Below are 7,238 nucleotides of genomic sequence, written 5' to 3'. Positions count from 1 at the left end.
AGCTCTTGGGAGGCTGTAAACAGGCAGATCACTATGAGTCTAATCTAGTAGGAAGACCCTGAACACCCTGTAGAGCCTTCCCTAAAAAAAAAAAAAAAAAAAAAAAAAGTGGCAGGGCCTCACCACAGAGCCACTAGTGGCTCTACAGCAGCCCCAGCCACTCTCCTCTTGCAGTATGAGTTCCACTTGAGGGAACTGCTCCAGCCACAGAAAAGGAGAACAACGGTGTGGGAAGGGGGACTGGGTGGGGAGAGCAGGGACCTGCAGCTGGGCTCTAAGCGGGAACTGTGCCAGGCTGGGTGAGGGTGGTGAGAAGCATGAGGCATGAGGCCCAGGGACTCAGCAGGTAAGGGAGAGCAGGGGGACATGGTGCAGCAGGGAGCCATCACCACGGAACAAATGAACAAGAGATGGAAGCCAAGGCCCTGGACAAAGGGACCCTGTTGAGTTTTAGTGGCTACAACTCATCCTGTGAGGGATCTGGCTCTCCAGAGCCATCCTTGCCAGAGCTGGGGCTGTTTAGCAAAGCACATGCTGTGCACTAAGAGCAGGAGGCTGACAGGGGTGCCCAGGAAATACTAGCAGTAAGAGGCAGGGAGTTAGCTGGTGTCACACCCTGTACTTCCACTACACTGGGTGGCTGAGACAGGAGAATTGCAAGTACAAGCCCAGCCTAGGAAATTTAGTGACTTAGAGAGACTCTGTCTCAAAGAAAATTTTGGTATATCATTTGTTTATTTGATTGGGATTTTTTTGTTTTGCTTTGTTTTGTTGGGAATTAAACTCAGGACCTCACACTTTCTAGGCAGGTGCTCTGCCAATGAGCTACATCTCCAGCTGTTTGTTTGTTTATTTGTTTCAAGGTCTTGCTGTGTAGTTCAGGCTGGTCTCAGACTTGTAGCAATCCTCCTGTCTCAGCCTGCAGGTGCTAGGACTACAGGTATGTGCCACCATGCCTGGCTCAAAATAAGAATTTTTTTTTTAAATGTATTTGGTACAGGGTCTCACTACATATATCTCAGACTCATAGTGATCCACCTGTTTTCAGCCTCCCCAGCACTGGAATTACAGGCATGCACCACCACACCCAGTCTCAAAACAAATTCTTAAAAGTTCTGGAAGAGCTCTTTCGGGTCCTCCTTTCCAAGATGACGAAAAAAAGAAAGAACAACAGTCGTGCCAAAAAGGGCCGCGGTCATGTGCAGCCTATTCGCTGCATGAAATGCGCCCGGTGCGTACCCAAGGATAAGGCTATTAAGAAGTTTGTCATTCAGAACATAGAGTGGAGGCCGCCGCCGTCAGGGACATTTCCGAAGCGAGTGTCTTCGACGGTTATGTGCTTCCCAAGCTGTCTGTGAAGCTGCATTACTGTGTGAGTTGTGCCATCACAGCAAAGTGGTCAGAAATCGATCTCATGAAGCCCGCAAAGACCGAACTCCTCCATCCCGATTTAGACCTGCTGGTGCTGCCCCATGACCTCCACCAAAGCCCATGGAAGGGGAGCTGGGTCTTAATGGACTGAAGAAAACTCTTGAGAAAGAAATAATAAATTGAATGTTATACTTTATACAGCATGTTGAGTGTACCTGCCAGAGGTGGGTTGGGTTAATTCAGCCTATCCAAGTTTAAGTTTGCACTCTGAAAATGAATAAAGAGGAACACACTGGGGAAAAAAAAAAAGTTCTGGAAGATGTGGCAGAAAAGTCCAAAACAAAACAAAGGACAAAAATTTGCATAAGCGCAACTGGCACTGCTAATGGGAGAAAGCAGGAGCAAAGCAATGTGCTCACCTGGGAGATGCTTTCACCAAGTGGCCAAGGTGACTACCTGCAGGCACTGGACAGCGAGACCCTGAGGACACCCCTGCTCCTTGTGATGCGCCTGCCCCAGCCCAGAGTGCAGACACTGAACGTCAGGACAGGGAGGTCCAACAAAGCCACAGGAAACAAGAGTAAACAGAAGAACTGAGCTGTGTGTAGTACAAGCTCAAGGTCATGAAACCCAAAACAAGACAAAGAACTGATTTGGATACCAGAGACTGAAATACAGGCATAACTACATAATCCAGCCTATGGGTAGATCCTAGGCCAACAACAACAACAACAAAAAGCTTCATTTTCGTTTTGTTTTGCTTTTTCTACAATTGATTGATTACATCAATCTGGGCTGGAGGTTGTTTTCTTTAGGGTTTTAAGGCTCTCCTTGATTTGAAAGTTTGTGTTGAGAAGCCTGTTGTGATTCTGATTGGTTTTCCCTAGTAAGTGATTTGTTTCTTTTATTTAACACCTTTTGACTTTCTGTTCTTCTGTTGAATTTCTGGAATCTTGACTATTATATGCCTTGCTGTAGTTGTTTCATTTTATTTTTAAGTCATGGCTAATTGGAGTTCTATATGCCTCACTTACTGTATATCAAATTCTTTTCTCTACTTGAGAAGTTTTCCGCCATCACTTCTATGAACAGGTTTTTTATGTTATTTGTGCTATTTCCTGAATATTGACTATGATCAATATTATGTTATTCTTCTTTGTATCATCTAGTGGCTGTTGGATTGATTTCTCATGGTCCCTTGGTATTTTTAGGAAACCTTCCTTTTCATGGTCAGGGATGGTGGTGCATGCCTATAATCCCAGGTGGGTTTGAGGGATTAAGAGGCAGCCTTGGAAGGCTGAGGCAGGAGGGTCACTGTAAGTGTGAGGCTGGCCTGGATTACAAAGTGAGTTGAAAGCCAGCCTGTACTGCCCAGCGAAGCCCTGTCAGGGGGAGGGAGGGAAAGGAAAGATTTTAATCTCCTAGATATCTGTTTGAATCTGTTTCATGGATTCCATTCCTTTCCTAAGTTGAACATTCATGGTTTCCATCATTTTCCTAAGTTCCTCTATTTTTGTTATCTGTATCTGTTCTAGGGTCACTAGCCATGTGTTTCATTAGGGTCACCATCTCTGTAGTTATCTGAGAAATTATTTCTAATTTGATTTTTTTCTAGGGCCTTGTTCATATGCCTTGTTACATCCACTATTAACACTTCAGAGAGTCCAGGTGGGGGGCTTTCAAGAGATCCCACCTCACTGACCCCTCAGTTTGCCTTTGGTGAGCTGAAGTCTGGGGTTGCATCTTGCTCCAGTGTCTTCTCATTTTCTTTTCTTTTTTTAAAGTTTCATTCCTGTGTTGATGACTATAAATTGCTTACAGTGAGTAGCTTTATTGTCAGTCTTTAGAATCCTTAAGAAATGACTACTCAGAGATGTCTTCCAGGTATATATGGCCTTTGGGCTTTCAGTTGCCAGATCCTAATCCCTTCATTTTATTGGAGATGAGAAGTTGCTGCCTATTTGGCCGAGCTCCTGGTTCTCTGGCACTGGCCGATAGGATTACTTATGACCCTTAGGCAATCTCAGTGTTGGCATGCGAGGAAGCACAACTGATTAGAACAACTATGTCACCTTGGCTAAAGTAGTGTAATCACAGTGGCATCAAATGCAGCCTAGAAAATGACAATCTGTAGCATGCCACTTTAAGCATATGAGCTATAATTGTGGTTAAACAAACTAGGAAAAAAAATCAATAAAACACTTTATTATCATAAACTTCTCCAGAATATAAATTTATTTTGTACCAAGACTCTGAAACTTTTAGAACTATATGGAACATAAGCTTATTATTATTATTATAATGTATTTATTTTCTACTTTCCAACCTAGGAAATATACTGCAAGTTAACAAGGGGAGAAAATCTAAGCTGCTTTATAGAGAAAACCAATGAACATTAAAAAATAGCCAGCTCAAAGCTGAATGAATCCAATCAAGAAATAGATTCTGCAAAGTCTATTAATCCTCCAATTTAAAATGAATCATTTACCAAGGGGAAATAATTCCACCATAGTGGCTATTTCACCACGCAATAACCTCCCTCCAACCCGGGCCTCCACCTTGAGCCTGACATTATCTGACCCCTCTCAAGAGGTGATGGGTTTTTTAAATTTACTTTTTGTTTTGTTTTTTTGATACCAGGGATCATATTCAGGACCTTCCACTTGCCAGGCAGGCACTTATGCCTCTGAGCTATCTCCCTGGCCAGGGGCTCGCGGGTTAGCTCAGTAGGGACTTGAGGATTAGCTCAGTTGTTTAAAAAGCCTGCTTGGGCAAAGTCAGACAGGCTCAGGGGACCACGTTTCTATCCCTATCTCTACATGCTGCACCAGACCTGCCCTTAAGGCAGCCCGAGCCAGCCAAAAAAAAAAAAAAAAATCCTTCTCTGGCCAGAAATTTCAATAAACCAGAACTACTCTCCTACAAGCTAGAAAACTCCATACAGTAAATATACCCTCATATGGTGATTTTATCTTCAGAAGAGATAATTTAAAAAGAGTTAGAAAAGTAAAGAACTAGAAGAGGAAAAGATTAGAAGCAAGGCTGGAGGACAAAGGAAGATTGCACAAACTTTGGGAAACTGGTGAAGATGACAGAGGGAAAAGTAAAAGCAAAAACAGAACAGAACAATAGCAACAAAAGTAGAAACAATATTCACACTCACATAAAAATGAGAACAAACAAGAAAAAAACAAAACAACAACAAAAAAAATAGGGGCCTGCAAGATAGCTCAGCAGACTAAACTGCCTGCTTAGACAAGCTTAGGCAAGCGCAGGGACAGTGGTTTAATCCCCCAGCACTACATGCTGCACCAGCCTCACCCCTAGGGCAGGCTGAGCTGGCCACAAAATAACAAATGAAAAAGATAAAAGTAAGAACAGGGAAAAAATAAATTTTAAATGTCTACTTCAAGGTGTGCCTCTGCTGTCACTAGTAGACACTAGTAGACAGACAGAATCCAAATCTGTGTTAATCCCAGGAAGCCATCTATAGATTTATAGCAGGGTAGTGGATAATCCCAGGGAGCCTGCACCTTTAGGTCCACTGAAGTTCAGGCTGGTTTCTGTGAGGCTGGAACCAGATTTGTTCAGCCTACAACACTCTGTTCCTCCTGCTGGCTTAACCTTGGCTCCCTGACCTCCTGCTAGCTTGAACTCGGTTCTACCTCACCCAGACAGTGGGAGCTATTAGAGGGAGCCAGTCCAAAGCTGTTCTGCGTTCTGCACCCAGCCGGCCTATCTCCCTCTCTTGAGGGACATCAAAACTGGATAATTCACCAGCCACTGCAGTCTGTTATGTCCACTGCCCCATTCCACTGGTGCCTTTCTCCCTGGAGGCCTTTGAGGCTGCTGGTGGTCATCCTTCATCTGTACATTCAAGCTGCCCCTCCCATTCTGAGTCCAGACTTGGAAAGGTGTCACTTGCCACCTCCTTGCTCATTGAGTCCCTTTCTCTGTTCTCCCTGTGGGCTACAATTCTTGCTTCTAGTTGGGCATGGTGGTGTTCAGCTATAATCCCAGCACTCAGAAGGCTGAGACAGAGGGATTGCTGCAAGTCCAAGGTCAGCCTGGGCTACAAAGTGAGTTCAAAGGCAGCCTGAAGAACTACAGAGTGAGACCCTGTTGCAAATTAAAAAAAAAAAAAATCCTGCTTCAGATCTTTGCTGAATCCCAAAAACTCACTTCCCTCCTCTTTCTCATGTTGCTGTATTCCAGGGTCTGGACACCAAATCTCAGAGAGGCTCTTTCTCTACTGCTCACCACTCCACCATCTTCCACCTCTAAGAAGTTGAATCTCCTCCTCTTGTATCTCTCCTCTCCTCTCCTCTCCTCTCCTCTCCTCTCCTCTCCTCTCCTCTCTTCTCCCCTTCCCTTTGTAATGTCCCTATACCTTCAAGAAGTTTCTTCACCCCTCCACACTGTTGTGGTTCAAGAACAACAACAGAAGGACATAACATTAAATTTACCATCTTACCTTCTCTTTCTCCCCAGTCTTGGGGATGGAACCCAGCCCTTGAACATGCTAGGCAAGCACTGGACCACTGAGCTCCAGCCCAGCCCCATCCCACCCAGTTTTAAGTGTATGACTCAGGAGTGTCAAGTAGGTTTATATTACCTTTTTTAAAAAAGTTTATTAAATTTTAATTTTATTTTTACTTTTTTTATTTGTAATTTTAATTTTGCAAAGCTGGGCTTGTGTTACATGCCCAGAATCCCAGCACTTGGGAGGCTGAGGCAGGAAGATCGTTGTGAGTTGGAGAACTAGCCTGGCCTACAAAGTGAACTCAAGGCCAACCTGCACTGCATAGTGAGACCTTGTCTCAAAAAAGACTTAAAAAAAAGTTGCAGCCCATAATGAGCCCATTCCTCGTGGGGAGCTGGTGAGTGTGCCCAACACTTCTCAATTCTTCTTGTTTTCTTCTCTTCCATCTCTTTATCCCCTTCCCATTTGCAAAAGACCTCTTCCTGTGCCTAGGACCTGCCTGCTTTTGATGTCACTCTTTCTTTAGTCTGCAGTTATTTTCAGGGAAAGTTAGCAGCCAAGCACCTGGAGGAAACAGACAGACCAAGCTCAGAGCAGGAGGGAAAGCAGAGCTGTTCGGTGACACTGTCTGGGGCAGAGAATGTGACAACAGGAGGGCTTGGTCTGGAGCACAGCCATCACAGAAACACCACGTAAAAAGCCACAGAGCTGTGAGGCACCCACAGGACAACCCAAATGCCACCCTTGTCCTCAGGCTCCTTTCACAGGTACACCGGCAGGCAGGTAACCCTAGGGAATTTTTCTGAAACTACAGACTGTGGAAGAAAAGCAGGTTTGAGAATTTCTGCAGGTCTGGTGGTGGCTGCTATGCTACAGAGGTGTGGCCCGTGGTAGGTGTGGAAGGCATGTCATCCTGGGGCCCTGCCCTTACTCCTCAGGGGACACACGCTCCTCCCTACCCCCCGGCCCTCTCCTGAGAGGAAGAGTTGAGTCAAAGTGGAACTGAAATCCCCTAGCATGGAGAGGATGGGTTATTCTCGTGGGCTCTTGGTGACATCAGAAACAGAGCTCTGAGGTAGGCCTTGAGTCTAAAACAAGCTGATGCCTGGGGTCGGGGAGTACACATCTGTAATTCCAACCACTCAGGAGGCTGATGGCAAGTTTGAGCTTAGCCTGGACAACTTAATGAGATCCTGTCTCAAAATAGAAAAGCCAGAGGGCTGGGGCTGGGGCTCGAAGGTAGAGTGTCTGCTAAATTGGGCAAGCCCCAGGTTCTGTCTCCAGGGGACAGTGGCCCAAGTGAGGCTGCTGGTTGGAGTCCAGGGCATCAGGCATAGATGTTCAGTTTGCTGAGCTTTCTCTTCTGTTCTTTTTTTTTTTTTTT

The sequence above is a fragment of the Octodon degus genome, unplaced genomic scaffold (assembly GCF_000260255.1).
Source record: "Octodon degus isolate 3935 unplaced genomic scaffold, OctDeg1.0 scaffold00027, whole genome shotgun sequence".
Classification (NCBI taxonomy): Eukaryota; Metazoa; Chordata; class Mammalia; order Rodentia; family Octodontidae; genus Octodon; species Octodon degus.
This window is presented reverse-complemented; position numbering follows the sequence as displayed.